This window comes from Chelonoidis abingdonii, chromosome 1 (assembly GCF_003597395.2).
Source record: "Chelonoidis abingdonii isolate Lonesome George chromosome 1, CheloAbing_2.0, whole genome shotgun sequence".
NCBI lineage: Eukaryota > Metazoa > Chordata > Testudines > Testudinidae > Chelonoidis > Chelonoidis abingdonii.
Genome location: NC_133769.1, coordinates 217,774,377 through 217,784,157, shown reverse-complemented (window position 1 = coordinate 217,784,157; position 9,781 = coordinate 217,774,377).

Below are 9,781 nucleotides of genomic sequence, written 5' to 3'. Positions count from 1 at the left end.
GAGACCCAGGGGTCTGGGTCTTGGGGGTCTTCCCAAAGGAAGTTGGGGAGTCCACAGAGGGGGTCCCCCAAGGAGTATTTGGGGAATCCAGGCTGATAAGAGCCTAATTCTTATCTGGTGGCAGCGAAGTAAAATCCAAGCTAGTAGTGAGCTTGGGGGAGGTTCAGATAAACACTCAGATTTTGTACGCTAAAGTCCAAATCTGGGACAAACGTTTATTACAGCTAGTCAAATTATTCATTGTAAATAAGTTGTTAGACAAATTTAGCCCTTTCTTACCTGTAAGCAAATTGTTCACACTCAGACTGAATTTCACAAATGTATTTGCCATTTATAATTATTCAAATGGATTACACATACACATTTCTGCCTATGTTTCACGTATTGTGTGCTGTTTAATAAAATGAGAGGGCTCCATTCATATTAAACTAAACTGGTTCTTTATTAATGTAACTGTTTACAGAGCTGCTCCAACTGCAGGTTAGCATTCTAGCCATGTGCACACAAACTGACTCTCTGTGCCTCTCCAAACTTTCCTCTCCTACAACTTGTGCTCCTCCCTCCAAGTTCCATACAGGTTGCCTCATCATATGGGCAAATTGTTGATGTTGTTTTGTAAAGGCACTACTCATTGCACAAGAAACACACTCTGCTTACAGTCCTGCACACTGGAAATGTGCTGCTTTATTCAGTCAGATAACAGAGTGGAGGAAAACACCTGCTAACTAAAGAGAAAGAAGGGGGGGCGGAGCATGACTCCAACCCATAATACTCTGAACAACTGAGTCAACCCTTGGTGACCACTTTACTATAGATTGAATATTTGCTGTTCGTATGACTGGTTGCTTAAGACATGTGATTGGATTTTTCTCTCTTATTGGATATTAATATCTCTGCTAATAGAAGAATGAAAATTAATGAATGCTGAACACTCATATTTGTCAGTATTTTTGTATGAATATCCATATTTGCATACAGAACAGTCAGTTCCATAAACATTTATGGAAATAGTACTCGTCTGGGTGAACATTTGCAAATAGTGATTAAACAGGGGCACAAACATGGCTGACCAAATGGACACTACATATTCAAGTGAATAGTTGCTTGTGTCAATATACTAGTGCAGTATTTCCCAAACTTGGGACACCATTTGTTTAGGGAAAGTCCCTGGTGGGCCAGGCCAGTTTGTTTACTTGTCACGTCCGTAGGTCTGGCCGATCACGACTCCCACTGGCTGCGGTTTGCTGCTCCAGGCCAATAGGGAGTGCTGGAAGAGGCATGAGCTGAAGGATGTGCTGGTCGCCACTTCCAGCAGCTCCCATTGGCCTGAAGCAGCAAACTGCAGCCAGTGGGAGCCGCAATCAGCCGGATCAGCGGACGTGCCAGTACATAAACAAGCGGTGTCCCAAGTTTGGGAAACATTGTACTAGTGGATAATGAAAAGCTAATTTGATATAATTTATTTAGACTTTCAGACATTCTTTGACAAGGCTGCAAACAAGATGCTACTAAAGAAACTAAGTAGTAATGGAGAGAGAGGTAAAGAATGATCATGGATCAAAAACTGGCTAGGAAACCGAAAATAGAGAATAGGATTAAATGGTCAGTTTTTATCATGGCACAAAATAATAGCTGGGTGCCTTAAGATTCCACACTAGACCCAGTGTTAAATGTATGTATTAATGATCAGGAAAAGGATGAGACAATGAGCAAAATTTGCTGACGGCACAAAGTTTTTCTGCCTGTGTCTCTTAAAGAGCAGGTTCATCCACAAGCTGCTGTGACACATCGCACCAGTCTAACCAGTGGCTGAAGCCCTGCCCACAGCTTCCTTACTTCAGTACTGTCTAAATTCCCAAAATTGCTCTCAGAGGTTACCAACAACTCCACCCTATCCAGGCGCACAGCTCCCAGGCACAATAGCCCTACACAGACTCTCGCTCATCTCAGAATGTTGCCATCTACCATGATTGCCCCCGTGATTGCCACCAGTCCCTAGTGCTCCCATTTCTACAGGGTCAAGACTGCTTCCAGTACAGAAATTTGCTTTCCGACAGGTTCCAGCTGCTCCTGTGCTGCCCCCTCACCTCTGGAATAAAACCTCCTTTGAAGTTCCGCTTCCTACCCAGGGTCAAGTAACAGTGTTTCTTTTCTACCGGTTCCATTGGCCTCTCTTCTTGATGTGAGCTCACAAGAGGGGAGAGGAGGCATTGATTTTCCTGGGGGCATGGCATATTTCACAGTTTAGCTGCTGCAAAGTTTATGGCATGAGTATAAAATTTATGTTCGTGTAGTAAACCAGGGGAAAAACATTGGAGGGGCAGGAGGGGAGAGGAAAAGAGGGGAGATTAGGAAAAAGTCTTGACAAGGCTAGCTCCAAACTGCATATACTTACACAGAAATAAAATGTGAACAGTGTTTAGTCTCTTTAACTTAAACTGAATTGTTTTGCTTTAAAATCACATTTTTGTCTTCTTTGGAATCCTAGATTGAAATGGACATGACTGTTATGATCAAGTTTGACTGGAGCTGTATAAAATTTAACTTTTATTGTAATAAATGCAGCTTAGAAGAAAACTGCATCCATTTTGAACAGCCCAGCAATCTGAAAGTTCATCTACAAATCTACTTTTCGACAGACAAAGTTTGGAATGTATTGGAAATTGATTTTTTTTTAATCATAAAACTAGTACTTCTGAGCCTAATGCAAACAGTGCTAGTCTCCTGTGAAATCTTTGATGATGCCATGGATCATGGCTGAAATAGTTCCCATGTTGCTTCAGTATCATTTCAGTATCAGAAAAAGTGCACTCTGAACAATAAAGCGTTCTGTTCAAATAGAAAACCTTAAGGGTGTTTTTTTAAAAAATGGGCATCAATGTTATACAATTTACAATTCTCCATTGTTTCACATGCAGTTGGTCACCAAGTTATTCATATGCTTAATACCTGCAGCTTAGGTACACATCGTGAAAATTTAGCTATGTCATTCTTTTCTAAGAATCTAGGAAGCAATTAACAGCAACTGACATGATTCTCTAATTACAATGATTTTCTCTAAGCCCACTGAGACATATTTATGATTTCTCTCTCTTTAAATTAATATAGCCATTATGTTCCCAATGACAATAATGTACTTCATCTGAGGCTTGTGTCTCTATTATAGATACAATTTTTTATTAGCCCCTGTAGCAGGGGGCAAAGCAAATTCTTTTTTGTTTTACTGTTGGGCATGGCTAGATGGGACTTGGGTTTATTTCTGTAATGTCTCTAGTTCCATTGACCTTCATGTACCTTCTAGCCTCTCTGACTTTTATGTTATCATGAGTGATGGGCTGTCCACGTTATCCTCATGGAAAGACCTTTCTATCACTTAGCTGCAGTCATGGTATGAGATAATTAGCTGGGACCCCAATAATCTGGTCTTCCTGCATTATGTAGAAGATACTCAGTGTCTATTCTTGCTGCACCATGTATTGAATAATAATTATATATGTTCTCCAAGCTTCCACAGACCTCCACCCACCATTCTTCTGTTCCACAACCAGAAAAAGATATGTTCGTACATATTTTTTTAAAAATAAGTTTGCTTTTAGGGTAAGTTTGACAGGGGATTGTATCTGTATTTGAATGTATGACACACCGTACCTCAAAGTAGCACCCTGTAAAACCCATATTCATCATTATATATGGTTATGATATTTCAAACAAAGCATACCATGTAAGATATCACAGAAAAGGTCATGATCTGCTGAAACCCATTCTTCTGTCAAAAGATGTATAACAGTAGTGTGTATGAAATTATGAGATTTTGCTGCAGGGTTGTTATTGAAATGTTGTAAATTTGGGAGTCCACCGCTAGTTCTCCAGTAAAAAAAAGGAGGTGACCAGCACCTGGGCAGGTGTTGAAGGATTCTCATGATCACTAATCAGCAGGAGAGTTGTAAACAAGAGATTTACAATTCTGTAAGAGAATAGCACAAGTATCATACAATGGGGGATTGCTCAACTCCGTGAGGCAGCAAAACCCACCTGGACATCTCTGGACTAGTGTTTTCCATTTTCCAGGCACATGGGCTGAGAGTATAAAACAAGGGACAGTGGCATCATGTGATTGCTTTTCTCCTCCCCCACCTATGCTGGGAGCAACAAGAACGCTGAGAAGACAAAGACCTGAACTGAAGAGACTGATCCCAGGCTTATACGAAAAGCTTGTGTATTAAGGAATGTAACCTACCTGCAACATCCACTGGGGTGAGAAAAGTGCTTGATCCAAATACTGCCTAGTGTAATAAGGTTTAGGATTGAGACTCTGTACTTACCTTTTATTTTCTTTAGAAATTATCTCTAACCTTTTGTGCCTACCACTTATAATTAAGTAAAGTCTCTCTTTTTGTAGTTAATAAAGCTGTTTTATATTTTACTGAATACAGTGTGCTTTAGTTGAAGTCTTAGGAAATCTCAGCTCATGTTACAAAGGCTAATGTGTGTCCTCTCCATATCGGGGGTGTGTGTGTGTGTGTGTGTGTGTGTGTGTGAGGTAGTGAACTTATACTGGTCAGGCTTCTGACCAGGGCAAAACGGTACAGTTCTGGGGTGCAAGGCTGGGAGCTTGGGAGATTTGCTGGTGCCTTTTGTTGGATGATTTTTGAGCGGCTCAGGGAGCATTCATGCAATTTAGCATGTTGGGGGCTTCACCTGCTTTTGTGCTAAGTGATAACGGTGCCCGGAGGGATTTGCTGCTTGCAGCATTGTGTGAGACAGCTCAGGCTGGAGAGTTAAGGGGGCTCAGCAGTACCCCAGTTCCAGGTTGTATCCCAGGGATCCCATCACAGAATGCCAGAAAGCAAACTTAATTGTGCAAAACCTGACAAAGAAAAATGATAATTTCAGTGACCTCTAGCCCTCAGAACATTTACACAAAGGCACTTTCATGCTCTGGTGCACTCATGCGCTGAGACCATCCTATTGTAGATAAATAGCCAGGGTTTAATGGAAGAGCCCATATTACTGACAAGAGTTGTTCCTAAGAGCTCCTTTCACCATCCTCAAAGAAGCTGGGGGAATAGTCTTCACTCTAAAGGCAGAGACAAGACATCACAAAATGTGCCAAGTACTGTCTCAGAACATCAGTTGAACACTGCACCTTTGATGTACAAATTCCCCCTCCCTCAAGAATAGCACTTAAATAGAACTCTTTGAATCACCTGAACATTGTTGATTTAAATGAAATTTTCAAAATGATTTTTTAAAATATCAAATTTCCCCCCAAAATTTATGAGCTTCACGCCAAAGGTCAGCCTTACCATTATGCACGTAAGCAATCACTCTGGTTGAAGTCAACAGGACTACTGACAGGCTTAAAATTAACTATGTGTTCAAGTGCTTCTCTGAACTAGGATCAAAGTCAACAACCGCAGGTGATTTAATAGGGCTCAGATCAGTTCTGCCACATGTAGATAATCAAGAAAGCTTTCATTAAAATGAAGCAGCTAATGGCCAAAAGTGTCATGTCAACAGGGCTACCCCAAGAACTGCCAATGGCCTCAAATGCTATGGGGCTACTCTGTACAAAAAAGTGTAAGAGGAGGCCATTTTCATGATCTTGTGGAGGATGGTAGGGGCCTGGTATTGGTATTAAGGGGACTTCACATGAACACTAAGATTTGCCTGTTGGAACCATCCTGAACTGCTTGAAAATGAAATTTTCTGAGCTTTACACACCCCAGAAAGCTAAAATTTGGTCCTGGTTTTATACGAAGAAGGACTTGTATTAGTGAGCTAGTAATCTAGCCAACTTTATATTTCTTTGAATGCCATAAAGTCCTTTAGATTGCATTCTGCACATTTCAAATTAAATGTTAATAAAACTGGACAGAAAGCTTTCTGTCAGATATTTTTGTGTAAATTGCACAGCACTTCCAAACCATTGTATGAGGCCAATTTAGCAGCTCCTATTTAGAATGAAATGATGAATCAAATAGCTGTCACTTGAAATAAATATAATCACTGCTTGACTAATCATGAACTACCATTATTTATACATACAGGAAAACATGTTTCTAAGAGAACTACCTAATTAAGTATTATATACTTAAAGCATCCACTAGAAAAATTACTGGTGATATTTTTGCCTTTAGTTCATAGCTGAGTGGAATCTAACTTCTAACCTAAGCTGTTATCTTTAAAATTTTTGAATATCTTATATGTCTCAAAACTTATTTTGTACCAAAAAAGGCTATGATTTTCCTGAGCCACAACAGATGATATGCTAAATGCTGTACATTATTACGGTGTCTCCAGCACGATATGCAAACCTGAGCACTCCACCTCTCGGCAGGAAAATGAAATGTGCTCCGCTTCTCCACGCTGAAATTTCTCATTTAGCACAGCCACTCTCAGTGATGACTGACTTATGTCCTGTTGCTGACCAGGGAGAGTAGTACATGTATGTGTTCCTCCTGGTAAGGAGGGAGAGGCAGCATGGAGAGGTGAAAGGGAAAAGCCTGGGGATAGGCTTGGACAGGTTGTGCAAGACAAAGATGTAAAAATCCTGGGAGAAGACACATTCAAGACTCCAGTTTTGAGGTAATTGTTTCCTGGTTGAAGTGCTAAACATCATTGTAAATTCCATATTTTTTTTTATTAAAATATGGTGGAAAAACATTGAGAAAACAACTGTCTTAAAATACAAGGGAAGAGGTCATCCTCTCTACCTTGTCTGTCTCCTTTTTGCCTTGATACAAGATACTTCCTCATCCTCAGTTCTTCGCTCTTCCTCCAGACTCTTCTGGCTGTTGCTGTGCTTTGATTCTGTCCTCTTAATGGCCTCTGGTTTCACAATTTCCATGTTGGCTCACAGATCACTGACATAAGCAGCTCTGGTAGTTTCTGCTCCACACACAATTCATAAAGCTCTTCTGAAGATGCAGCACACATTTTAGTTGGATGCAATCGATCATTCTCCCTCCCATGGCAGTGAACTTTACAAAGGACATCAGCCGGGCAAAAAAATAATGCATAAAAAATCTTGTGCCGTTACAATTGTCCTCTTCCGCAGGGCATAAGTTCTCCATTGCTGCACTGGAAACTGATCAATGGGACTGTTTAAATGAGTAAGGATTTGCAGGGTGATACTCAGATTTGTTAGCCTCTGCTGCTGGGATGCCTTGAAATCTTTGTGGAAGTGAGCAGCATTCTTTCTAGTGATCCAGTAGAACATAAAAGGATGTGCTGGGTACACAGGGCGGCTCTGAAGGTTTCCTATACTTAGCACAACATAGTAGCACTGATGTGGCTAGTCAGTTCTGCATACTGTAAAGGAGGCCATCATAGACTATATAACTTTTATATAAAAGTCATACAGTCCAGTTTTGTCTATCAATTAGAAACCAGATGCTCACTAAAACCTTGAGTGCTTTATCATTCTACACTTTTAAATTACAAAGAGATGTAAAATACCATTTTCTTAAAGTTTTAACTTAACTGGTTTCCCTCCAACTGCAATGGTTTGGTATGAAACGTTTTGTTGCCTTCCTATAAATACTTGTATTAGTTCTCATTGAAGATAAGTTAATTATATCCAAAAAGACAACTATTTTCCCGCAGCCTCATCCCTACAGTTTAAAATCAATTAAGAATGATTCTCTTTTTACATTAATGATCCTATATCTATGAAATAAGAAGTGCTAATGCACCAGTCATAACACTGGCTTTTGAAAGTCAATGTACTATCAGGCTATAATAGCATGTTTACTCAGCACCATGTTTCATAGAAAACATGACATAATCCATTTTGTGCATGTGAAAAGTAAGGTAAGCTCTTTTTAGTGCTGAGGTGTCAAACAAGCAGCCTGACAGATGTTTTGATGTAGCCTGGACATCTTGCTGGGCTAGCTGAAAAGCAGACATTTAAATGGAGTTTACAAGGAGTTTTTGGTACATTTCTCTTTGCAATTGTCTTTGTGCTGTGCTTGCACTGTATTCTACCAAGTGACTTTAAAACCCCCCAATAAAATGTACTTAAGCAAATATATGTCTATAGAATCATAAAATATCCATAATTGGGTGAATCAAACAAAAACTTGACAAACACCTCTCTACTTTACGTTCCATAGGACATCACAAAGGAGTGGAACAGGAGAGACTATACAGAGGAGCGCAAAGGAAAGGAGGAAAAGGTAACAGAGCAGGGAGAGGAGAATCAAAAGAGAGGCAGATAAGCAAGCATACTATATGAAGGGAGTGGGTGGGAGGACAAAGTGGACACTGGATGAACAAGAAGGAGAAGGTATGGAAGGGGGATGGGACAACAGAAAAGGAAGGCAGCATTACTCTTAGCCTGAAAGGAGAAGAAAAATAAAGGAGAGATAATACCTTTGTAGAGTTGTTGCAAGCTTATTTATTGGCTTCTCCTTAATCCAATGTTAGTTTTTCATTCAGTAATACCTACTAGAACTGGTTGGGAGCATTTCAACACAACATTTTCCCATAGAAAAATATCAATTTTCTATAATCAAAATATTTCTGGGAAATGGTCAGTTTCTACAAACTTTCCATGTTGAAAAAAATGTTGGAAAAAAAGTTCTGAAAGAAGACTTTCGGCCATTTTCAGCATGAAAAGTTTTGTTTCTGGCTTTGAAAAGACTTTTTGTTTCAAAATTTAAATTAACTCGTATTTAAAAAAAAATAAAAAACATCAGCGCTGAAATGAAATGTTTTTAAAAATATCAAAATGAAACATTTCAATCAACCCAAACCCTTTTCTTCCGCACAAACATTTTTGACATTTCCCTGCCTCTGAGTTGATACTGTCCTCAGATTTTATTCTGGATTTGTATACTCTCAGCTTCTCTCTTTTCCTTTGTGCTTAAATGTAGGGGCTTTGCTGCAACAGAGCTATTATAGATCCCTCCATGTGGGGTATCTTCTAAGTTTACAGATCCATTGTCTACCATGTTGTGTTTTTTGCTCTTTAAACAACAACAACGTGAAGAACCACGTGTGTCCTAAATGACCATGATTAGTAAATATACACAATCATGCAACACCTAGCTACGTACACACTGCTATTCTGACTGGTTTCTGTCAGCTTCTAAAACACAGAACATAGAGAATGCCACTATAGGACTCTCAGACGGTTTGAAGGGAAACTCCCCTATTCCTATGCACTATTCGCCACTAATAGCATGCCTATTATAGATGCTTTTGAACTGAACTATCAGCCTCAGGGCTTGGATTGGGGTATTGCATGGCAGATCCACACCCTAGCCCTGGGTTGTGGGGGAATGAATGCTATCTTCCCAGGCTCCTTAAACTCCATCCACATAAAGCCTGAATACTCAGGCTGTCTGCAGGCAGAGTGAATTTCCAACACAGTGAAGCACCTAGCCCAATACAGGTGATGAAAATATGCTAAAGAAATAATAAAGCACCAAATAAGAGACAGTTATGAAAATACAAGATAGGTGCTCACCATACTATATATATAATTTGGTCCTCAGAACAGACTGATGCTGGCAATTCTGGCCATGTGTGTGTTTATAAATAAAATCTTATTTTAATGTTTCCATTCGTTAGTTTTCACTCAGATATTAACAATGCAAATGTAGGTGCCCATAAATTAATTAATTCAGCCTTTGGATTCTTAGGATAATATAAGCTCCTCTGTCACAATTCATATCCCTTAGCAGCATCATGCAATTGAACTCTAACCCTGCCCAATTTATTAAGCCTACGTGTTACTAGGGATGTTCAGAAGCTATTTTCTTAAGATCCTTTC